The sequence below is a fragment of the Coregonus lavaretus genome (assembly GCF_964263955.1).
Source record: "Coregonus lavaretus genome assembly, chromosome: 33".
Lineage (NCBI taxonomy): Eukaryota > Metazoa > Chordata > Actinopteri > Salmoniformes > Salmonidae > Coregonus > Coregonus lavaretus.
In genome coordinates this window covers 32,300,234-32,326,361 of record NC_140020.1, presented here as the reverse complement: position 1 = coordinate 32,326,361, position 26,128 = coordinate 32,300,234, and the positions used below count along the sequence as shown (strand labels likewise).

Sequence of the window (26,128 nt, the reverse complement as noted above, 5' to 3'; positions counted from 1 at the left end):
AATGTGTACTAATAACTAGAGCTAGACCAATCAATACCTTTACAGAGATGTCTCTATATCTAATCAATATTAAACAAGGTTGAAATGTGTTTGGTATTCTTATTTGGTTTGACCTTAATTGATTCCACAGGTACCATTCATTCAGGTTCATTTTCATGGGTGTGAGGAGTCTGTGCAGTAACCATCTGTTATTATATGGTGTGTGTGTGTGTGTGTGTGTGTGTGTGTGTGTGTGTGTGTGTGTGTGTGTGTGTGTGTGTGTGTGTTGCATGGTGTGCTATATCTCAGAAACTCAGTGGAGCAGATTGCAGACATGGTGAATAAAGGAGTTTTATTCCAGGCTCTGGAAGGTTCCATAGCCGCCGGCTGTAAATCCTCCCACGTTTTATTTCTTGTGACTTGATGTTGTTCTAATATGATGGACAAAATAATATGTTATAAGTCACCCGGGTGTATTGAGGTGTGTTTTTGTCACAATAAAACATCTGATAAACTCAATGCACCATGGCCAAACTAGGCCAAGTTAATTTCTTCCACATCTTTTAGTTTGTTAAGAACTTCAATATCCCTGACATTAGATCAATTTCTTTGTTCCAAGGTTATACACTGCACCAGTATTATATGTCTCTATTCTAACATGCTCAAATGTCATGAATCATGTTCAGGCAGAATAGACTGACATTCTGATGGTGATAACGTCTTTGACTACACTACAAATGGTTTCCCTGTTATTCACAAGTCCATATCGTCGGATGAAACATGAAAAACAAATCAATATTTATTTTCACTGTCTTCCCCTCCTTTTACTGCTCTGACCTTTTTCATCCCAGAGCCAGACATCATATCCTTGCCTTACAGCTCTCTCCACATCTCTCCAACCATCTCTATTAAATGGTAGGTATAATCTGACATTTACTGTCTCCCAGTCCCTTGACCTCCTAAATCCATGACTACACATTTGCTCCTCAGTTGACCCCTGGGACTATCTGTGGGTTCTATCATAGCTTGCGCCGGAGGATTTGACATATAAGTGACAATTGTTCCCTGACCTTTTGTCCTGGTGCCTCCCAACTCCTGAGGGCAGAGGAGAGAGAGACAGAGACAGACCGAGAGACAGACTGAGAGGCAGAGACAGACAGAGAGACAGACTGAGAGGCAGAGACAGACAGAGAGAGACAAAGAGAGGTGCTGAGCCAAGCGCTGGGTGTTAGGGAGCAAAATGATGTTTCTCTCTTTTACTCCGGGAGGAACTCACGCTAAATTTGGACAACATTCAGAAAGGGTGCGAGGGACAATGTGCCAAAGACAGAAGCTTAGGCTTAATGTGATGAGACACCTACTTACCCACATCCCCCCACACCCCACACCCTATGTCATAGGTACATACCTAGGAAGGACACACCGACTTTGCAGAAGGTGTTGAATTGGAACTTGTTGGCGGCCTCTAGCAGTGTCTTGGCGTTTGCTGAGTCTATGACCAGAGAGCCCGTGTAGACAAACTCCAGCAGCAGCTCCAACACATCAGCTCCAATATTGCTCATCTGCAGCTCTAGCTTCTCCCCACTCCTCATCTCCCCTGACGACCTGACCAACCACAGTAGAGACAGGAGTTAGACACCGAAGAGACGCACACACACACATACACACCCCTAGGACTAGAGCTACACACAGATACACACACATACGCTCGCACACGCACGCACACAACCTGGGTCTTTACAAAACAAGGGAAAAATAGCAGAATCAATACAATAGAATACAAAGTAAAGTAGAAAGGTAGATCATTTCTTTTTGGGCTCTATTGTTTTTACAGTAAGCAACTAGGGTTTGTAACAGTACACAGTTATGGTTGTTTGTGCTCCATCTGAAACAAAACAGTTCTCTCAAAACAAGGATTAGGAAAGCACAAGTAATTTGTTTGTCTTTATCATGGCAAATTAATATCCAAAAGGCATGCTTTGACATGTGTGTTCTCATGTATGCATAGATATTCAAGAAGATGCATACATGATAATGGCAGACAGATGACAGAGAGAGGGGAGGGGGTGATAAAACCACACATGCACTGACAGATTGGAAGAACACTAGGTATGTTAGCTGTCTGATATCTCAATGTTATTGTAATGGAGGACCTCAAGCTATGTTAGCTGTGGTATGTCTGAATGCTAGCCTACTGTTGCGCCCCATATACAATCTTGAAGCCAACCTCCCAAGAATCTGCCAGATAATTTGATTTGTTTTTGTGTTTGTTTTTTAAAGCGACTTTGAGATTCTGTTTTGAAAATGAAAAGCCCTATATAAAATAAATATATTATTATTATTAATACTGTATGACTATCATGTGTGCTGTATAGCAATGCTACAAATCAGATTCATATAGCCATATACTGTTGTGCTGGGTGAGATATCTCTAGCTAATGTAGTCCTCCCAGCCTCATGGCGATTGGTTGCGTTAGAGTCCGCCTGCATTGTGACATCATCAGGATCAGTAATTAGTTGAAGTGTTCTAACTCTACGCCTTAATGTCCCATGTGACATAACATAATCTAGTCAAGGGCAAAATAAACAGAATCAATTCCCCAGAATGCAGTGTGAGATACTGTGTCCTTCCCCCGAGGGCTGTGGACATAAACAATATGAAAACTACCAAGGATTGAGATGGATGGGATGTATTCTCCTTCTGTTGCTCATATCGACTGGCTACACTGCATAATGCTCAGTGTCTGTCTGTTTCAAATGTTACTGTCTCCTACTGGGTTGGTGTGAGATTCAATTAAATAGCTTTTACAGAGCATACAGTCAGACACAGTTTTGATGCAGGATGCAGACAGACGGACACAGACAGACAGACAGACATATGGACAGGATGGTTAGAGTGAAGACAAAGGAGGGGGAGAGAGAGTGAAAGAGAGAGGGGGGACGAGAGGAAGAGGGTTGGTTCATCCACAGGGACCAGCAGCCATCTTTCAGAGGGGAGTTGGGGGGGATTAGGTGGGGTTGGGGGGGGGGGGGGGGGGGTTCCATGTTCCATGACTGTTCCTGGGTCTTTCAAATAAGAGACCCCCCCCCCCCCCCCCCCCTCTGCCCCACACCACACCTAAACCCAAAGCCCCCAAGCCTCTGTCCCCAGCTTGCTGCCACATTCACCAGTAGCCTGTATATGAACGTAGTTGACATTAGTGGTCATTGAGCCATCTTAGGAGGTGAGAGAAGGGGAGGAGAAGGACAACGCAAAAATAAATAGACAATGGGGATCTGTCTCTGCATAGATGGACATAGGGAGGCTGGAAAGACCAAGACAGTTATTATTTTCCTCCTGCAAAGCAAAAAGCCATAGAGTTGTTATGTTATTGCCTTCCCGCCCTATGCTGTGGCGGTACTAAAGCTAGATAAAAAGGGGGAGGAGGAGGGGGAAGGTTGGGGGTGTAGTCCAGGGTTAAGCGATGGTGGGGAAGGGAGGAAGAAGAAGAAAAAGGAAATAAAAGAAAAATATAAAACAAGAGCATGCTCATCAACCAGGTCAATTAGTGCAATGGGAATCGGCTCGAGTGACAATTTGTTTTGCCTGAGTGTTTTTGTTATGGAAATGGTCTTTCCACCTCTTCTCACAGAGGTGGCTGTTTATACTGCTGCATCTGATTGCAGACTTGTTTTGTTTTTTTATGTAAAAGAGGGATAGAAAGGGAGAGAGCAAGGAGAGTAAAACAAGAGGGAGAAATTGAGAGAGGAATCTGTTTATGAAAAACGCACCACTCTTTTCCGGGGAAAGAGTATTTCATTCAGCATAGACTGTCAGAAAGGGGGAGCAGAAAAAGGGGTTGTGTCATACATGGGTTTCTAATGTGTCCTTCTGTAAAAGGACTATCTTCTTCACCATGTTTTCTCAAATTTCAGCTGGAGAAATGCCCTGATTCCCGCAGACATTTTACTCTGTGTGCTCAAAGGAATCCAAGCTCATCCAAAATATACACTTTTGTGTGAGACTAAATGTTACTTGTTTGCTTATTCTGTCACCAACAAAAATGATGTAATTAGAGTTTAGTTTGTGCTTGTTTGTTTGTATTGGAGGCTTTTTGAGGCTACATTCATGACTAAGGGTGAGGTGGGTTAGCTATTGTGTCTTTATTGAGACACGTCCAGGTGTGCAGAGTGACAGCAATGGGTCCATGGCTGCATCTCAATAGTCAAAAGTGGCTTCCTCTCCAAGCAAATACCTGGGCATCCACTACATTGCTATCCCCTGTCCAACAATATGTTTTCAGATGATTGCAGATGAAGGAAATGAGATGAGAAGAGTCCACTTCAGACACCCCCCCTGAAGTTAACAAGTACAGTAACAAGCCTGAGCCACACAAGGAGACCCAGCACGTACACTGGTATCATGAGTGTGTTTTGAGCGGCCGCAGAGTGACACAGCTAGTAGTTAGGTTAATTAACCCATGACATTGTGGGCACTGTGGTTCAGAATCATATCCTGAGCTGGACAGATTACTCTAAATGTAATCCATTAAAGTTATTAATTACCTGTCCAAAATTGTAATCAGTAACGTAATCGGACTACTCTCTTACTTTTGGATTACTTTCCCCTTAAGGGGCATTAGAAGAAGACCAAAAGGATCCATCTTCATAGTGGGTCTTCATAGTGGGTCTTCATAGTGGGTCTTCATAGTGGGTCTTCATAGTGGGTCTTCATAGTGGTCTCTGACTTGTGGTCAGTCTCGCTCAGGTGGAACAAACTTAAACCTTTTTTAATGCTGAATTTGAATGTTATTGAGAAAACAGAAAGGTGTCAATGCATTTTTTTGCAAACATCCTTTCTGAATTTAAATGTAATCCAAGAAGTAATCATTTAGATTTTTAAAAGTATCTGTAATCTGATTACAATATTTTAGCCGGTAACATAACTGATTATAGTGTTTTTGCAATCAGATTACTAATCCGGTACTCTCCAACCCTGTGGACACACTGCTGTTTTTGGTCTTAAGCGCAAAGCATTGAGGGGAGTAAATGCTATATGAAAGAATAAAAGTGAAAAATATTTTTTAAAGCCAGTTGCTTTGGACAAAAGCAAAGTAGTATGAAAATGTATGCACTCACTAACTGTAAGTCGCTCTGGATAAAGCGTCTGCTAAATGACTAACATTTAAATGTATTATGATTTTGGACTATTATCATTATTATGGCTAGTGCTTCTATAGAGACAGAGGTTGGGAAGGATAGAAGTCTTGTTCAGACTTGTCGACACTCATCTGAGGATCTTTCAGAACAGAGTCTAGGTTTGTTTATGCTATCCACTGCTGTGACTATATATATGGCTTACAGTACAGTGATTCAGACCCAGCCGGCAAAGCTGGTTGAAATGACGTAATTCTGCTTGTAAACTGGTTGTAATTATGTTATTTCAATGTATTTCAGTTTTGCCTGCTGGGTAGATGGTAATGCATACTGTCTAACTGACAGGACAGTAGTAGGGGAACAGTAAGAGCTAGCTGGAATCTCAGCTGGAGGATTCTACCACCCAGAGAGCACATGTTGACAAGGAAGACTAAAAGCTTTAGTATCACTTTCTCCTCTCCTATTCATAACAGACTATGCCTGGGCTCAGTCAGATTTAGGGCCGGGATGATACGAGTATCGCGATACAAAACACAAAGCGGATTACATTTCTTTAGGAAAACAGCTCTAATGTTGGAGTCACATTTACACTGAACAAAAATACCAACGCAACATGTAAAGTGTTGGTCCCATGTTTTATGAGCTGAAATAAAAGATCCAAGAAATGTTCTATTCACACAAAAAGCTTATCTCAAATGTTGTGCACAAATTTGTTTACATCCCTGTTAGTGAGCATTTTAGCCTTTGTCAAGATAATCCATCCACCTGACAGGTTTGGCATATCAAGAAGCTGATTACATTGATCATTACACAGGTGCACCTTGTGCTGGGGAGAATAAAAGGCCACTCTAAAATGTGCAGTTTTGACACACAACACAATGCCACAGATGTTTCAAGTTTTGAGGGAGCTGCAATTGTCATGATGGCTGCAGGAATGTCCACCAGAGCTGTTGCCAGAGAATTCAATGTTTATTTCTCTACCATAAGCCACCTCCAACGTCATTTTAGAGAATTTGGCAGTACGTCCAACCGGCCTCACAACCGCAGACCATGTGTAACCACGCCAGCCCAGGACCTACACATCCAGCTTCTTCACCTGCAGGATCGTCTGAGGGGCTGGGGGGTGGGGTTCAGAGGAGTATATATGTCTGTAATAAAGCCCTTTTGTGGGAAAAACAACAACATTCTGATTGGCTGGGCCTGGCTCCCCATTGGGTGGGCCTGGCTCCCAAGTGGGTAGGTCTATGCCCCCCCCAGGCCGACCCATGGCTGTGCCCCTGCCCAGTCATGTGAAATCAATAGATTAGGGCCTAATGAATTTATTTAAATTGACTGATTTCCTTATATGAACTGTAACTCAGAAAAATCTTTGAAATTGTTGCATGTTTGCGTTTATATTTTTGTTCAGTATATTTATTTTCCAAGCTATAGCACACAATACCTTACATACAGAAGGTTTTTATGGGACCAAAGAGTTAGGTCTGCTTCATGTTTTCTTTTTTTGGCATGGAAAAAATATTGCGATAATGGTATTGTCACAGCTTTAGTCAGAATCATATGAAAACAGAAAGAGAGAGAGAGAAAAAAAGGCAAGAAATTGAACAAAGTTCTAGTGTGTCAAGACTGCTCAGAGAGTGTGTGCCTTTACATTAGGCCCTGCCATTGAGCTGCACCAGATGCACTGTGCCCATAAATTAAGGGGGTGCAGAGCATACTTATTGAAACTCCAGAGGGGGAAAATGGAATTACTGGGGGTGACCGTTGGTCTGTGTGTGTGTGTGTGTGTGTGTGTGTGGTCTTTCTGGGCTGAGCAGCAGCAGCCTTTAAAGGGGGAGGTAATAGGTTTTTGGTGGGTGAGTGCCGGGTGTGTTACATCCTTCAGGTAGCAGGGTCGCGACGACTGGACATTTTTGACAAGTTTAATGCGAAAGAGGAGGGAGATACATCAACTCTGCAGGCTTGTACTTCAGGCTTGTACTTTACACAGAGAGCGAGGGAGGGAGGATATAGAGTTTCTTTAAGATTTTATCGAAATACAATACTATAGTCTACAAGGATGGGAAATTTAACAAAGAAGGCAGATTTTTATGATTTACATAAAATGGATGAGATTGCGGATATATATCAGCAGTTAAACTGCATGGACATTTTTAACATCTGTCGTGGTTTAATCTTTACCGCCATTAGTGATCATTTTGCACAATCATTAATTGCTACTCATCTATCATAATCTAATTTTACTGATCCTTTCAGCAAACTGACTATAAATTAGCTTTTTATAACATACATCAAATATCGACACCAATTTAAATATTATGAATATTTTAAAATGCTGCTAACCGGAAATAGCTAGGCCTACATCCTGGGTATGATACAGAAAACGGTCACATTTTATTTGGATCGTCCGGATTTTCCATCTGTAGGTAAGGTTAGGGTTAGGTTTAAAATAAGGGTTAGGGTAAGGGTTAAGTTTAGGGTCATGTTAAAGGTTACGGTTAGGGTTCGAGCCTGGGTTAGGGTTAGTAGATAGTCTGAAGAGCATCTATCCAAATAAAGTGTTACCCAGAAACCCAATCTCACTCAAACTCAAATACTGTAGCTTTAATGATTAAAATATAATCATTTAAAAAATTATATTTCAAAACCATTTTCTAACGAGATGGTGCCTTAATGTTCTGCAATTTACTTAACTACTGCTTAAAAGTAAACACCATAACCTACTAAATGAAAATGACTTTCCTGAATGTAAACAAGAATTTAATCATTACTTAGCCACTTCACGGAGCGCCAGCTGGACATATGTTCCAATTTAGACTTTCATTTATTGTGTGTGTGTGTGTGTGTGTGTGTGTGTGTGTGTGTGTGGAGATCAGCACAAATATGCAGCGGCGCTCAACCTCTGTTCCATCTCTACTCTCTCTCTGAGTGAACGCTGGCTGTCTGGATAACACCGGAGAGTTATAGGCCTGCGCCTCCCGCTCACCCCCCCCCCCCACACACACACACACACGGACACGGACACACACGGACATGGACACGGACACACGCAAATGCACGTGCATATGCACACACACACACACATGCTGTGGTAGTTTATGAGGCACTGACAGGGAGTCCCGACAGCAGTGAGTACCTCGATGGCATGGGGGTAGTGGGCAGCACAGGGAGAGCGTGAAGAGTGCGTTTCTCTCTTTCATTCGACCTCATAAAAATCTGGACACGGTGTGGGGCCATGTGTGGCATCAGCATAATTCCACAGGCGCTGGAGAGTGACCTGAATGGCACAGAGAGGCCGTAACTCAATGACAGGACCCTTGGCTGGGACCTTCTCTTCTCTCTCTCTCTCTCTCGCTCTCTCTCTCTCTCTCTCTCTCTGTCACTGTCTCTCTCTGGTTTCTCTCTGTCTCTTTAACCAACTCAGTGACACCCTACCTGACTGCACAACACCTAAGAGAGCCAAGGCAAAAATGGCACAGCTTTTTCTCAGTCTCCCGCCCTCCCTCTCGCTCTCTCAGTGTTGTGTTTGACAGTAAACACGCCAATAAAACCGGAGAGGTCCCACGTGCCTTATAAAGTCAAGAGCATTTATTGTTCTATTTGTACTGTACTGTACATGCCGTGATGAATTATAACAACTTTATCATGTCAAAAAGGTTGACAACTTATACGATTAATAATTATACGATTATGCAATTTATACAATTACTGATTAGTATAACATACATATTCATGGAATATACCACTAACTGTACGGTTAAATTAGAAATTCTATTTTTGATTTAATCTAGATGAGAAAGGCCCACGTTAGGATGATAAATTAAGGTCGTTTTACAATTAATTATACACTTAATGAGAATTTTCTCTATCAAGCAGCCAAATTAAGCAAGTACAATATCAGAATGTATGCAGGCAGGCAGTCAGATGAACGTAACCATTTTTACATTTTCGTCATTTAACAGACGCTGTTATCTAGAGCGACTTACAGTTAGTGAGTGCATACATTTGTAACCAGACACAAATTATTTCCATTCCTATGGGGACTTTGTGTCTTTCTGGGGACCTTGTTTCTAATCAGAACCTACCTCTATTCTCTATGCAGAACCTAACTCACTCCAGTATTTCTCTCTGTGCAGGATCTAACTCTCTATGCAGCAAACTAACTCTGGCTCAGATAAGGGAGAGAAACAGGGGAATCCTATCGACAGCTCCACCAACACAAGTCTGTCTGTAGCAAACTGAAAGTTGTGTGCCGTGTAGATGTGATGTACTATATGTGTGAATATGAGTGGGGTGTGGTTGGGAGAGGGCTGGTGCTCACTATTATCTCAGTACGCGTCCCCATTCAGCAAGAACAATTGTGTGTGTATGTATGTGAGAGAGTGTGTTCTTCTGGCCTGTGTGTTGGGCATGCTCGTGTGAGTGACACACACAAAGCATCTCCTGGCTGGCTCGCCTCTATGTCTGATAAGCAGCGTGGCGCCCTCTGATGATCTCACAATAGAGCCAGCATGGCTGCAGGGCAACTAGCAGGCAGCCTCCCCCAGACTTTAGACTAGAGCTTCCTATTGTAATGTACAGTCTTCTCTCTCTCTCTCTCTCTCTCTCTACAGTCTTTGTCGGTCTGTCTGTGCGCGGTGTACAGGAGAACAAACACACATGTCAAGGAGACGAGAGAACATTGGTTCTGGGACACCTGCAAGAATCTGAAGTCAGGGTGAGGACGCTAGGAGATGGCGTTGGCTCAGCTTGAAGAAAATAAACACACACCTACTCACTCACACAAACACATTTTGCAAACACAACAACCAAGGAACACATACTAGCACTGGCAGGTAAACTGCCAATCACATCAGCATACACACACTCACTTGCACGCACGCACCCACACAATATAGAACCAAAACAGCCCAGAGACATGTGAGGGATAGAGTAATGGGGAATACTCAGATCCACTATCAAATGAAAACATTAATGGAGAATGGCGTTAACCTGTGAAAATAGTGGTTGGGTAAAGAGTAGCATGGTGGTGAGAGATGTGCCTCTGTTTGTTTTGTGCTTTGTTTGCAACTCTGAAGCTTCCCTATCTTTTTAATGCACTAACGGTAACCTATGTTCAGTTGGTTTAAAGCCCCTACAGTTAAGTCATTAAAACATCCCCCAATCATTGAACGTTTTCTCTGCTCATCAAAATGTAATTGTAGTTATTTGTCTCTAGATGGCGAGGAAAAGGTAAAGACTAGGGTGATCTTTTCTGTCCCATGGTTTTAGAGATACATTCATTTGGAGCGGGAGGAGAAGGAGGCTGCTGGCCCTGTGATAGGAACCAAAGTCTTCACACACCTGCAAGAGAGAAAAGGGGGGAGGGAAAAAAAAAGCCACACAAATGCACCCTATGAAAAGAACAGATTGGATCAAAAGCTGGTGAGGGAGGGGAGGGGAGGGGAGGGAAGGCAAACCTTTTCACCAGGTCCTTGAAATAAAGGCTGCAGGAAGCTAGAACATTTTGGTGGACTTCAAACTCTTTGCCTTCAACAATTATTTTCAGGTCTGTAAAGTCTTTCGCTCTGCGTTGTTGGTTCAACTCCTTCAACATCTCTGTAGAATAAAGAAGAAACAAGACAATGCCATGTTCCGCTTTAGAATGAGAATTCTCTCTCTTTTTTATAGAAATATGATCATAGAAATATATCAATTAGAAGTAGAGAGGCAACAATAGAAATGTGCTGATTATAAAAACATTATTACTGGCCAGGCTTAATAGCTTTCATTACATTGCAGAAAAGAGAAAATACATACAGTTTCATCAACATGTCAGTATTATAGGCAGGGAAAGTGTGTATATATAATAAAATAAGCAAGCTCAGAAATTCTACAGTTCTGTACTGAGGAGTTAGTGGAGTGATTATAAGCAGAACCGTCTAGAAGGTATAAGAATATTCAAAGCGCATGCAGCTGATATCAAAGGTTAGGATTCATATGAAAGACAAGACACTTGTTTGACTACATGTGGCTTGTGTACATTTGCATACTACTATGAATTCAACTAAAGGAACTGAATAAAATGTAGAATCAATTAAAATAAATGTGCGTTGAAAACAAGATACATTTTTCATCGTTAGTCATATTTCTTTGGCATTTTACCAGGAGCAACCTCCATCGTACCTTGGGCACGTTAACTCATTGAACCTCGCTGAATTAAACAACACTGTCCAAGCCAGAAAAACTAAAGAAAAAACAACATCTACACATTTGTCATCCTCTCTAAAAAAAGAAAATCTCATAAATATCGCTCGGCAACATGAAGAAGCAATCTAGGAAATATATGCATGGAGCAAACCAGGCCTATAGTTGAGATCTATGGTGAAGTCAGTGAGAGGACTAGGCCTGCTGTAGAGATGGAGTTAGAGGAGGTTTTTTTTCTTCTATTGTTTTAATGAGGCATCATGAGGCGACACTGAGTGTATGAGACAGCAGGGGACCAGCATTTAATCTGTAACAGTGTATAGAGAGGGCAATCTATATTACTGTACCTTTAATACACTATACAGTAGGAAACCATCAACAGCACTGTACCTTTAATACACTATACAGTAGGAAACCATCAACAGCACTGTACCTTTAATACACTATACAGTAGGTAACCATCAACAGCACTGTACCTTTAATACACTATACAGTAGGTAACCATCAACAGCACTGTACCTTTAATACACTATACAGTAGGTAACCATCAACAGCACTGTACTTTTAATACACTATACAGTAGGAAATCATCAACAGCACAATACCTTAATAGTGTATAAGCGGGACCCTGGTCGGTCCAACTGTTTCTGCCTAGCAACAAATGTCAAATCTGAGAGGGGGAGACCCTGGGAATAGGTAGAAATTAACCCCTTACAACTGATACAGGGTCAGATATTTTTGTATCCTTTTAACAGTGAAGACGCTCCTTGTACCCCTGTAAAAGATGAGACGTTCTTGGGGGCCTCCAGAGTGGCGCAGCGGTCTAAGGCACTGCATCGCAGTGCTTGAGGCGTCACTACAAACCCGGGTTCGATCCCAGGCTGTGTCACAGCCGGCAGTGACCGGGAGACCCATGAGGCAGCTCACAATTGGCCCAGCGTCGTCCGGGTTAGGGGAGGGTTTGGCCGGCTGGGATTTGCTTGTTCCATTGTGCTCTAGTGACTCCTTGTGGTGGGCCGGGTGCCTGCATGCTGACTTCGGTCGCCAGCTGGACGGTGTTTCCTCCGACACATTGGTGTGGCTGGCTTCCGGGTTAAAAAGCAGTGTGTCAAGAAGCGGTGCGGCTTGCCAGGGTCGCGTTTCAGAGGACGCATGGCGAGTTGCAGTGATGGGACAAGACTGTAACTACCAATTGGATATCACGAAATTGGGGAGGAAAAAGGGTAAAAGTAAAAAATAAATTGAAGAAACGATACAACGTTCTTGTAAAACGTATTAGCGGTTTGGGTTATCTGATCCTAGATATGTGGTTAAGGGCAATATCTACATAGAGCCTCATCCTTCAGTTGACTGTAAAAAGCTTTTAACACAGCTTTTCTCCAACTCTCTGCACAGCTCAGGCAATGTCTCAGCTGTGGACGGCCGTAATGGACCGATGGACCATCAAAGATCTGCAGACATGTACTATGAATTAAACTGAACTCTGCCCTGACACACCCAGCCAACATCCAAATGATCCCAGCTTAGCCATGGACCAATGGGCTGCTACTGTACAATTCTAACTCGTTATTGGTCTCAAATGTGCTGTAAAACAGGGGAGGTGTGTGTGTGTGTGTGTGCGTACGTGCGTGTCTGTAATTGCATGCATGTGTGCACGTCTTACATAACCCCTGTCTACTCATTTATGCGTGACTAATCAGATGAGCAATTGGATCCACTGTAATATAAACGTAAAGCATTTTAGTTTGTGTAATAGTCATGAAACGCTCAGTCAGTCTACCTACCGTAAGACCACCCAAGATTCAATTAACCTGCTCTGACATTAGCCATACTATTTGGCTGGAAATATTCCCTCATTTAGCTTCCACTTTCTCTTGACTGACACTAGCAGCTCACTGGCAAATTAATTTAGCAAACTAAATTATACAGTATTAAAGCCGCATGACAAATAAGAGCAATTCAAGACGGAGTCGTTCGGTGGCTGCATGTGCAAAACCCTCTCTAAGCAGAGGATCCTTGTCAGATATATCACATCAAGGAATTAACTGACTGTAAGGGCCCGTTTCTGACCATTAACCACACTGAATGCAATGCTAGAATGAAAAAATGAAATGAATGAATAAATAAATATGCCTATTATTTGGCAAAAGACCGAGGGATATGAACTGCCTTGGCATCATTAGGGTGAACAACAATATGAAATCAAGTCTACATTACTCCGAGCCTCCTGTAATGAGTGGAGAGAGAAAGATTGCTTTTGGCAATGTTAACATACGTTTCCCATGCCAATAAAGCCCTTAAATTGAATTGAATTGAATTGAGAGAGACCGAGACAGAGAGACAGAGAGAGATACTCGGCTAAGAGATAAGAGCAAAATCATGTAATGCACTGCAAAAAGAGTCAAACAGCCACTTCATTTCGTCTCCTATCGTAAATGCACCACATACAAAAACGTAACATTAGCCTCGCCCTTCAACATTCTCTGCCACTCTCATACACGGCGCTCCAGGCCCTTGGCGGTTGGGCAGATATCTGATTACTGTGCTGCCTGCGCGCCGTGGCTCGGCCACTGTGAATAGTGAATACATGGTAATTGGAGTTCGCATTGTGCGTCTCCAGCGACCGATATGGCTCTCACCTTAAATTTAGCACAGCGCACGGCACCCATTTACCCCAACACTCAGATTCTGTCAAAAGGAAGGAGAATGAGAGTGAATCAGAACGAGAACTATAGTTTTCAGCAAACAATTGCCCCCTCCCCCCTCCCTTGAGTGCAGGACGGACACACCTGAATGGCTGATGGAAAAGGTAATAATGGTGTATTTGTGTGGGTCGATGGTCACCCCGCGCACCCCTAGAACAACCCATCATGTCTGGGAGCGTGAAACAGCACACAGCGTCTCCTTTCTCCTCTCTGTTGACAGGGAGTGTGGAGGAGGAGAGTCGGACTCAATATGGACCACGGAGATCTATAAAGATCACCACACTGTTGCACTACACTGGTGGAGAATGGGACTTGTGATGCTGTTTGGGTTCTGCTGTTACCCAAAGACCAAATCAGAGTAGTGTATGCACATCTAGCCGTTTTTCTACACATACGTATATACTGAAGACAATGTTGAAAAGGAAGGAGAAAACCTGTGCACTATTACTGTTGAATTCCATTGAACAGTTTAAGGTAACAAAGAGATCTCAAAGACCGATCAAACCGATATTACAGGTGTAGTACATGTACAATACGATGTGAGAGGAAAAGAGAATATCCACACACTCTTTACATCATTCCAGAGGTTGCTGAAACATGTGTGCCAGTTCTACTGCTCACCCTAGTAACCCTACACTACCATAACATTGCCCCAGGTAAACCAGCCAATGCCGTGCGCCCATGTCCCTTCACAGTAGCCAATTAGAGCACTCTGTGTATTGTGTACTGTAGACAGATATAGACACAGGCATCATTATTCATCGTTGTGTGATTGGCTACTGGGAAGATATGGCAGATCATGCCATTGGCTGCCAAAACTAGGAGCCATTTTATGGTTGTATCTTTGGTCGTATGGGTCTCTGAAAGACAGCCATTTTGTAGGGATTTTATGTACTTTCTACATCTGGAGCGAAAAAAGTAAGTCACAGTTGGTAATTCACATATTAATGTGATTCATAATAACCGAACCATCGGAGAACCAAAACAAAAGGACCATTACATAGAGTCAATCTAAGGGTAAGGGTAACCGGGCCACTGAAACCGTTACATTTCGACTCAAGACATACCCCATCCACCAAAGATGTTTAGCAGCAGCACCCACCAGTGTGAAGCACGGCAGCCATTTTGTACCAGAACGCTCACCACACATCGGCTATCATAGCCAAAGCTTCCCGTTATACTGGTATTTCCTTTGGTTAACTGGCGCACAAATTAGTCATGCATTTAGAGAAAATAATCCTAAGTGTTTACTACAGACGGAAGTCATTGAACTTTGTGACAGTTGACACTTGCCTTTACTGTGCCAGGCAGATATGTACGTTTTGAGTTAATTAGCTAAAATACTCTCTGACCTGCATCCCTGACTCTAATTCAGTTATCAATTCTAGTCACTCCTCACATAACACATCAATTAACATTAATTGTGTTCTCAACATGAAAAACTAAATCAAAACTACATCTCTGGCATGATATAAAGGGTAAATTAAGAGAAAGATAATCATATGAATCTAGCAAGTAATGATGTGACCAAAACAACAATGAAGTAGCCGTTCCTGGAATAAAATTAAGAAATAAATAGTCTAGTGGATAGTCAGTTTCTGAATTTACCAGGCTTCAAAGTTATTGATGCCCATGAGATAAATTAACATCTACAAATACTGCAACAAAGTACATCTAAAAAAATCTTTATGTACTGTACAAATTAATACGGTAAGTTACCAGCATGTGGTTTTAAATAATACAAATTATGAAAATATTGAAAAATTGTGAAGCATATCCCAAGCATATATTATACATATATTTTACATGACATCTATTTTTCATTATGCGTTTTGTAATATAAATAAATAATATGTATTTTTGATAGACTTTAGAATGTACTTTTTATATATTTCAGACTCCTTTTCTGTTCATTGCAGTCCAAAATACTATTAAAGACATCCCTGGAGCAAGATGATGATATTTCACATAACAAGTCAAGAAGTGTTGCTCTAGTGGAATGGACATGCACATTCTGACTCTTTGGTTCCTGACTGTTTTCTTTCACACTATTTATTATCAATCCTTTCACCACTCTTTGGGTAATTAGCTTGAAATAACTGTTTTAGCTAGTCAATAACTCAACATCCAACTCAATAACTCAATACTGACCCCAGTACTAGCCGCTTTTGTAGCTACTATAAAATATGCTGTTAATGCTGTTAAATCTGAAGAGATCATGGCTCACTCTGTATCTCCTTCTCGTCTATGGACAATGTATCTAAATGTTATTGGCTGGACTCCATTTAGTTGTAAAACAACACAACAAAAAAACATTAGTTCTCTTTGAGTTGAGCCTGCATAGATGAACAAATGTTTTTAATATTTGTTTTCTTTAAATATATAAGTATTTAATTCCTAGAAAATGCAGAATTATATAAATTGGATCGAAAATACTATGGAAATAAAATAACAAAGTTACTGCTAAATTAACTGAAGGGATGTTGTTGGTTTACTGTTAATGGGTCACAACGTTTGTTACATTCCATATTCAAAATGAGAGTCTTAACAACTGTATTTTCACCCCTACAAAAAATGCATTTTAAGGCAAGAATATTTGTAAAATCCAGAATTGACCAAATTTATTTAACGACTAAGGGAATAATGATGTCAAGGTCACGTCAGTGGCACTTTAAAGCTGAAATACATTACAAATAAATATAACGGACGGTCAATTAATACATTATCTTTAAAATTGCAATTTTAATATATTTTGAGCATTATTATATTATAATAATTATTATAAGTCTCCAACGGGCATAAAGGTGCCCCTTTATGTAAAGAAATATAGACATTTGAAATTAATTTATGATGAGTATACTAAACTTAAATCTGTATAACGGATTTATTATTAAATTGGCTAATCAATGAATGATAGCGACACTATATTTGATTGTGAAATTCATATGTAGTTCAAAGTAGAAACAACTATGAAACATAATGACAATAAATACACACTAATTATATGGATTTTCATCAGTATTGAGTAAATCATTTAATGTCTACGACTAGGCTGGACTCAAGTAGTGCTTGCTGGATTTGCATCTCGTAAAGTTGGCGAAGGAGGCTGGGTCCTACCAGCGTGATTCAAGCTAATTCTCTCTCATCCTCAGGCATCCATTTTGCTCCAGTTCTACCAGTGAAGATGCTTCCTTTCCAAAGACCAATTAGCCAAATCTGGCAACTTCATTTACTTGGAATCTCTGTTGGCTGACATGTTATTCAAATAAATAGAATGTGCATTATTATCAACATTTATTAACTGGGACAAAATTATTATTATAATTAATAAAAAAAGTATTTAAATAATGTTGTTCACATCATAAGACAATAATAATACCGGTATGTTTAACTATAATAATATAGATATTGATAATAATATGTATTTAAAATAACGGGACTTTAGCCATTTGCTGAGTTTTGGTCAAATGAGAATGCTCTGGAGGACAAATTGACCACATCAATACTTCTTCCAGCCAAATGGGGAAAAACACAATAACAGGAGTACCTTTAATATATTTAGAGAAACTGACAGAGAGAGCCGAACAAAAGACCTGTCAAAATGGCTATTTTCTGGCACAAAAGCCTTGTGAGAAATGTATCAATAGACAGGCCAATCTGAAATAAGTTCTCAAAGAAGAACTCTCAGCAGGGCGGGGAGAGAGAGAGAGAGGTCACTGTAAATGCACACAAAGACCTTTCACACCACACAAAGCTTTCCCAATCTGGGCCTCATCCAAAAGCTCTTTGTGTATGCAGAAAATATAGAAAAGGCTCTGGCGTACAGAGAGTGGATTTAACTGAGAGCACAATGGCCAAAATCTGGGGAAAATATGGACATTTGAAAGAAAAGTCAGTGGGTATTGAACTATATTTCAAAAACAGATCAGCCACAAAAAATATATATTCAAGGATTTAGCTAGCTAACAGTAGAATAACTTACTAATTCAGCCCCATGAAAACAACAGACAAGCCATGGATATAATAAAAATAGCGTCTTGACTGGTGGTTGAACGTGACAACCCATGCCATCACCTTGTGACAGTAGTGGACCGATCCATTAAGTATTAAAACAGGGGGGTTTGAAGACATGCCAACAATAGGCGTTCAGACAGCTTCTATACTGCACTGTACGTGCCAGCGTTTCTAAGTGTGACACACCATATCCAATCGACTGCTATGAAGCTGGTGGGTATTTCATGAAGCAGAATACACAACACCATAGTTAGGGTTAGGGTTAGGGTTCATTCATAAAGACAAGATCAATCGGCCCTGGCTGAAAGGTGAGTGAGTCCAAACGACAGACAGCTGCACCCCCTGGCTGTCACACAGCAGCCCTGATGGAACTGACTCAAATCCACCAACTTGGGAAAAACCTAGCCTACCTCGCCATGTAATGAGGGCGGAACAACAGTAGCAGCAAACATGGAAGCTTAACAGCCTAGCCCATGTCAGAAACAGTCGTACTTTATATTAGACTGTTGTTCTATAACTGCACAACTATGTAGGCCTACACGTATGCAAAAATGCCCTTGGAAAGCAGGAGTCTTGGGTGATTGAGAGCCTATTTGTATTCTAACTAAGCACAACAGCCCAGGTGATCCTTTCAGCTGGTGAATGAACATTAATAGGTCTCTCTCATTCGGGCACATGCCAACATCCATTTAGGCTGATCCAGCACACTAATATAAAACTTGTGTGAAGTCAAGGTAGCGAAAACATTGTTACTCTGAATACATATTCTTACTAGTACAAAACACCTTTCATAATCTTTTGTACATTCCTTTCTAGACATCATGTCAGTTGATACATACCCATTCAAGTCAAATAATCCAGTGCTAGGGCAGAAATCCTTGAAGACCCAGGAATCCATGCTTGTGCTGATTCCAGTGGTACCATTGCCTTAGAGAATAGTCCATGATGAGGACGTTTTATTCCCGGCTCTGCTCTGCCAAGGCTAGCCGCTCATTCTCAGTGGGCCTGTCCCTGTCCCGACGAGAGAGAGAGAGAGAACCCTGTCCCCTGGGAGCCATGAAATGGGACCTGGTGTGGGCCATTGTTCCCTTCACCAATAGACAGACACACAGAGATAGAGAGGGATCCAAATAAAATGTGTATATTATAGTATACTGCACCACACGCAACTAGTCGACTAATCATCAAACCGCTGGCCACTACCCTGTCCTGTCTTCTACCATACCATTGGGGCCCAGGGCCAGACCTAAACGGTATTATACAACAGGTGGGTCTAATCCTGAATGCTTTTTGGCTAAAACCGCATTCCAGCCGGTGTCTATTCCACAAGTTACCACCGGCTAAATCTATGACGTTAAAATGCCTATTTTTCACATTTCTTTTAGACTAACATTTTGTTTTCAACAGCGGAGATTTGTATAAACCTTGCTGTTTGACTTTCTGACATTTGCAACATTGTTTCAATATTCAAATTCGATCTCCAGCTTTTGCATAGTAATGAACGTGTCGGGAGTCGGGATGAGACAGACAGGCAGGCAGCTTTTCTCAGCCAGTCGAAATCAGGAATCAGCATCATTTTTATGTATATATACAAATAAATATCAATAGAAAACAGGTAAAACGAAACAAAGTGCATCTATTTCCAGCTTCAGTTTGAAGTGATTTTGTTAGCTATGTTGTTGGCTAGCTCCTCTGAACAACAGTGTTCTGATGAGAAAGCACATTTTCTATGCCAGTGGAAATCACACATCATTAGCTCACTGTTATGGATGTATCCAAATAAATGTGAATAGAAAACAGCTTAAACAGATGCAAATGCAGCTACTCTGTTGTTATTCTGGCTGCACTGTTTGACGTGACTGTAAGTTAGCCGTAGTTGGCTAGCTAGCAAGCAAGGGACAAGAATGTTGCCAGCCAGTATGGCAATAGAACATTTTGAACGAACGACTGAGTCGCGTCCATAGATACAGAACAAAAAAACGTAATGACTGGCAACCGAACCGATAGAACGAACGACCAGCCGGCTTCGGTAGCAACCCTAGATTTTTTCGTCGCGACTATATCTTGTGGAAGACTGAAAATATGTAAATCATTATTTAAATATGTTGGTAACCCGTTGTATAAAAGTGATAATGCCCTCGAAGGCAGTGTTTGGAGGATATCTTGGCATGGTTTGCTAACAACACCCGTGCCAATATATCCTCCAAACACCAGCTTCTCTGGCATTATCACTTAACTGTATGCAGACAAACAAAAGAATAGTCTGAGAACACACAAGGACACAAACAGAGCCGTGGGAGCGGTAGGGAGCGGTAGGGCTGCTGTGACAGCATGGCAGGATGTCATTGGCCCTGTTGTTGTGTTAGGGGGCCTGGGAGAGAGGGGTGTCATGAACGGCGATCCCGATGACTAGTGTGTGTGTGTCCAACCGGTCGCCATGTTCCAGTCTCCTGATGCTCATTAGCAGGACTGAGGGACAGTAAGGGCCAGTAAGGGAAGAGGAGCAGTAACAGAACTGGAACTTTCGGACAGAGAGAGAGAGGGAGCGAGAGAGAGAGAGAGAGAGCAAACTATCCAGGGTTTCAAACAGGCTCCCTGTCCTCTCCCTCACTTAAAAACAAAACACAATTTTGAAACCAAGGATGATTCAGTAGGAGGGAATGGACAGGCACCCACAACAGATTATTAAGTGTTATTCAAGGTAATGTTATTGTCCACCGCTCTGGGGGCGAGTGAGTCACATTCTACAATGTCATACACGCATTGTCATACACGCACACACGCGATAAATCCCTAACAATGGTGCTATAATGAGGAAGTGCTGGCCAGTGCAGATAACCCATGTTTGGAGGAGAGGTTGACTAGAATAGTGGGTTTACAACAGTACTCATTTCTGGTTTAATTAAAACGCTAACTTACTGTTTTACACTAATTACCACATGGTACACAAAGCTCCCTCTAACCCCAAACATATGTCCATACTGTAGTGCCACAGAGGTGAATTGCAGAATGCATGAAGAAGAAAAAAATACAGCACATGCAATTAATTAACACAATTCATTGAGCTTGATCATTTCATTTCAGAGTCTGTTAGCATTTGGATAACGGTGTGAAGTTTCTATTAAAAATACTGTACACCTTTGTAAAGACATAGATTAATAGAGAGACAAAGATATATTAATCCCTTCATTCATAATAATGAGTAATGTTTCTTTAATTAGGCCTATTCTCTGAAAATGGCTTTAACCCTGGCGAGTGCCAACATTTTCTTACTAACTTCCATACATACACAGTGTGATCTTATTTCTCTGTAAGTAATACTATATGTTTTTCCACCAAATATCATGGGATACAACAACAGCATGTCTTGGTATTTGAGTCATGATTATAACCTTCTCCACACTGGCATTTTACATTAAACACTATATATTTCCATGTGAGTGGACAGTAAAGCTATGGTTTAGTCACCCACAAACCTTCCCCTGACTGGCATTTGATATCAAACGTTATACTAAAGGTAGGTTTTGTAATCCCTGACTGGACCTGCCAACACCTGCTGTGAGTGAGTGAGTGAGTGAGTGAGTGAGTGAGTGAGTGAGTGAGTGAGTGAGTGAGTGAGTGAGTGAGTGAGTGAGTGAGTGAATGAGTGAATCAGTCAGTCACACTCACTCACTCAGATAGAAAGGCCAGCGTGTGAGAATGTGAATACGCCTCCAGCCAGTTAACTCACACTCTAACCTGTTTACGAGTGTTTCTATGACTATGAGACTCTTAACAGGCTAGCAGCTAGGTACTGAAATCTGCTTATATTGCCGTTTTTGAGGCAAGCATATTGAAAGGTGACCCTAAGAGCGTGATAAATAAGATCCACACAGAGACAGAGGCAACAGCCTCTCTCGCTCACTCACTCACTCACTCACTCACTCACTCTCTCTCACACACACCCCCTGCGCTGCTGCAGATAAATGTTACCTCTCTCTGCTTGTGGACGAGGTGCATGATGTGTTTACTGACTAACTCTGTAGAAAGTCACAGCTAAAAGTCAGTGCAAGCAGAAAGGCCAGTGTGCATGTGTGTCCAAGCGTGTGTGTGTGTCCAAGCAGAAAGGTCAGTGTTGGGGTCTGGCTATGTGGGTTGTCTGCCTGGTCCTCACTGGACCGTACAGACTATAGATGAAATGTCTTGGACCCTGCAGAGCCAATATGTGTGCCTGGTTAATCCTCATATTCCAATAACCACAGACGCAGCATACTCTCACCACAGGTTAAAGAGGGATTATGGAGGTGACTGAACTGCTTCTAAAATGGACTGACTGTCTGAGAACTTTTAAAATGGCACTTTAAGAGTATATTCAGCTGGAAATGTGTATCTGTTTGTTCCTCTCAAGGTAGTAAGTTACTGCCCAATTCAACCCAAGGGTCTTCTTACCCCTTTAGTATTGAGTATTCTATTAGTAAAAGTGTAGGTTACTTTCTAGAGCTTAAGGCATGAGGAAGAAAACACTCTGTGGAATTACAACAGTCCTATAAACACAGTTATAGTTAGCCTAAGATCACACAAATAGCACTGTGCCTCATCAAGAATTCTCTTCAGTTTGGCACTTATCTAAAACATAATGCCATCATCAACTCTCACTCACGGTGACAATTTTTAGTGAAGAAAGGGAATAATGACAATCTACTGCAGTGGTCGCCATTCCGAGTCGATCACCAAACATTTCTATAGAAAAGCCAACGATAAAGACTTGCGCTCATTTCTTCTGTTTTATTCGGACCGCATAGTGAAAGAAAAGCAGCCAACAAGTGCTCAGCATATGTGTGAACTCCTTCAAGACTGTTTGAAAAGCATTCCAGGTGAAGCTGGTTGAGAGAATGCCAAAAGTGTGCAAAGCTGTCATCAAGGCAAAGGCAAATTTGAAGAATCTCAAATATAAAATATATTTAACACTTTTTTGGTTACTACATGATTCCATATGTGTTATTTCATAGTTTTGATGTCTTCACTATTATTCTACAATGTAGAAAACCCTTGAATGAGTAGGTGTTCTAAAACCTTTGACCGGTAGTGTATAACGTGCTTCTCCGTAATTCCACTCACACTGCAGCGGCAATGAATGAATAGCCAAGTTTATCGATAGCCCTGCGTTTTTATTATTATAGAGCAGTTCGTCCTGTCTATTTTAATATAGAGGAATATTTCACTTTCTCTGGTCATAGGAACAACATGAACTTGTCTCTAGCCAGTCTCACCAGATGAAAGGAAGGTGAAAGCGGGGACCGTGAGAGGCGGACCCTCTGCTGCTCTCTCCCTCCCTCGGCAGAGACTAATACCATGTTCAGAACAACTGTGAACTCGGAAATCTCTGACTTCCCACTTCAGTACGTTCAAGACAACGAGATTCCTACCTGAAAATCACTGACGTAATGATTTGACCCTGTTTATTTTATTTTTGGAGTTCCCAGTTGTCTTGAATGCATGACCATCAGATGCAGGTACCATACCATCAGTCCAGTAAAATATAAAAGCTAATTATTTCAATTTACGATCTGCAGTGCCTGATATATATATTTTTTTAATCAAAGCTTGAGTTTTGAAATATAATATGGTCTGAGAATAACAATATTGGCAGGCCAGGCATATAGCCAATATGCTGTGATGATGTATTAGGCCTACTGCCCAAACCTCATTCGTACAGACCTGTTTTTATTAGGTTAATGTTCCATTTCTAAGCGGTAGATCTCGTCTTGCTTCTTGACTGCGAAAGTGATCTTGACTCAGAAAGGGTTGGTGATAACTGATCTACTGTATTAAAATAATCATTTATTCATTCAAAGCTCTTCGTCCTACAGCAACTAAAAGCATGCTGAACGTAAGAAGATAGAAGATAAGGGAACATTACGGTCATCAGCATATGAAATATCACTCATGTGGAGAAGGCTTAAAAACAATATCAGCTCCCCACAAAGACGACTGATTACAATAAATCAATAAGTCCTTAACACTTTCTCACTAAGACACAGGAGACAATCTAATACTTATTAGAGTATGGGGGGATGGTAAACTCATGCAGTAAACACTTATGAAGATAATCCACTCATCAATACAATACTTTATTTGAACTTTGAGCAAGGTCAAAGAGCCACATAAGGATTGCGAGACGTGGTCTGAGTATGAACTAAATTAGTACTGTTTAACTAAGTAACAACTATCAACTAGATCCCAGAGTCAAGGGATTGATGCTTAGTAGACTGGTTGAATCAGGTGTACTTATCCAAGATAACAACAAAAATGTGTACTGTTGGGGATACTTGAGGATGGGAGTTGAGAAACACTGAGGTAGACTGTTCCTGCCTCAGAATAATAAAGATAGAGAATAATGAGTGCAGAGAGAGGAGTCTGTTCCTATTAATGTCTAGTCCAATTAAAGTCTATAGTCTAGTCTCACCATTAGTATTTATGAGACAACCTCTATGCATTATTAGATTTAAAAAAACGTTTTTTTAAACCAATTTTCCATCCAGTAACACTTATTACCGAGCTTTTGGACTTGTCAAAGGTATTTCCACTTGGTTAAAATGTAATATAACTGGCACTGAGATTTCTCTCCCTTTTCTCGCAGTGTTGTTCTTACATCCTGTTGCTGTTTAGTCTGGTCTAGTTTCCACTCAGTTTTAATCACCCTGACTTGTCATTAGGAGTTAAACATCAGCTATTGACTGTGCGCCTGGCTCTGGCAGTTTCTCTCTGCAGCCTCCTTGTCTCGAACACCGGCAAGCTTCCTTCATAGATAATGCATTACTGCCTATTTCACGGCTGATGAGCAATAGAACACATCGACATCTGACTTCTGGCAATTAATCTCGTCACATCAAAATGGTTCTGACACCAACGGCCGCCGCTTCTGAGATCCAAGTCGCATTTTAACTCCCTTTGACTTCACTCTAGCCTCGTGGAGAACCAAATTCCCGAATCGGAAAGGCTGGTGAAGTCAATGGCTGAAAGTAGCTACAAAGGTGTGGAAACCCAGTTTAAATCAGTGACGCCTCGCAACAAATCAAATGCCTTGCTAGGGCGGAGAGTGATCAAGCAGAGGAGTTGTAATGCCTTCGAGAGGTCTTCACGGATCCACCTGTACTCAAATACCCGAGACCCGACCCGGGACCCGAGCGATCTCTTTCGGGTATGTGTAATTTTAACTGACTTGTCCGGAAGGATCCATACAGATCCGAACCCAACTGCTGCAGTAGAGCGAGAGAGAGAAATTATATAATTTATGCTGCTGCTCGAGAGTGGCGCGTGTAAGCTTGATGTTGGCCAATCATAAGTCATCAAATCGACAATAGGCTACAGTCATAGAGCCCCCATGTTGGGCAAATATTTTCTAATCAATGGAAGATGTTATGGAATTAAAAGTTAATGGAGAAGGACAGGCTACAATGACCAAGAGCCAACAGGTAGGCTGCTACTTTATATTCTGAATGGAGCTGTTGTTGTTTGTAACTGTGTAGAATGAGAAAGTGCATGCAGATTCAATTAGCCTACAGTAGCTAGCTAGCTAAACTCAATTAGCTTCTCCCGGTTTGATGCAGTCAAGTCAGGTACTACATAATCATATCGGATGATAAATAACCTAGCTAAGGCAGCTTTTAGTCTACTATAGTGCGAGTCAGCTTGGTTGGTTGCTGTCTCTCCCCCCTTTCTCCCTGCTCCCCGTGTTACTCCCTCACACTCACAGTAGCCAACACACACAGCTTGGCCCTGCTAGAGCGTCACCTCCTCTCTACTAGGGGTGTGCCAATCTTGTCATACTCGCATTGGTAATCGTATCCGTTTTATCACACTTGATACTCATAATTGGATTTTCTCGTGATCGGAAAACCCGGAAGTGCGCTTTAAATGCCGGTAAAGCCTATACCTCAAGTGTGCATTACTGAGCTATAACTCAGATCCAGGGCTTAAAATTAACACCCGCAAAATGCGGGTTGATTTTGGCATTGGCAGGTAAGATGTCTATTTCACCAGCCACGTTGGCGGGTGGTCAGGGCTCCACAGTATGATCACATTTATAGCAAAATAAATGCTGCAGTAGCTCTTTTCAAAGTATTTCTGCC

The 26,128-nt window shown here is 41.5% G+C and overlaps 1 pseudogene across 1 annotated transcript in view; it reads right to left on the bottom strand.

The window, feature by feature from the left end:
- LOC311108205 (kelch-like protein 29) overlaps nt 1-26,128 on the bottom strand; it is a 208,891-nt pseudogene that overhangs the window by 87,993 nt on the left and 94,770 nt on the right. The window contains exons 4-5 of the transcript in view: nt 10,572-10,710; nt 1,388-1,584 (exon numbers count right to left, since the gene is read on the bottom strand). The product of the transcript in view is annotated as a kelch-like protein 29 (transcript). The remainder of the gene's footprint in view (nt 1-1,387; nt 1,585-10,571; nt 10,711-26,128) is intronic.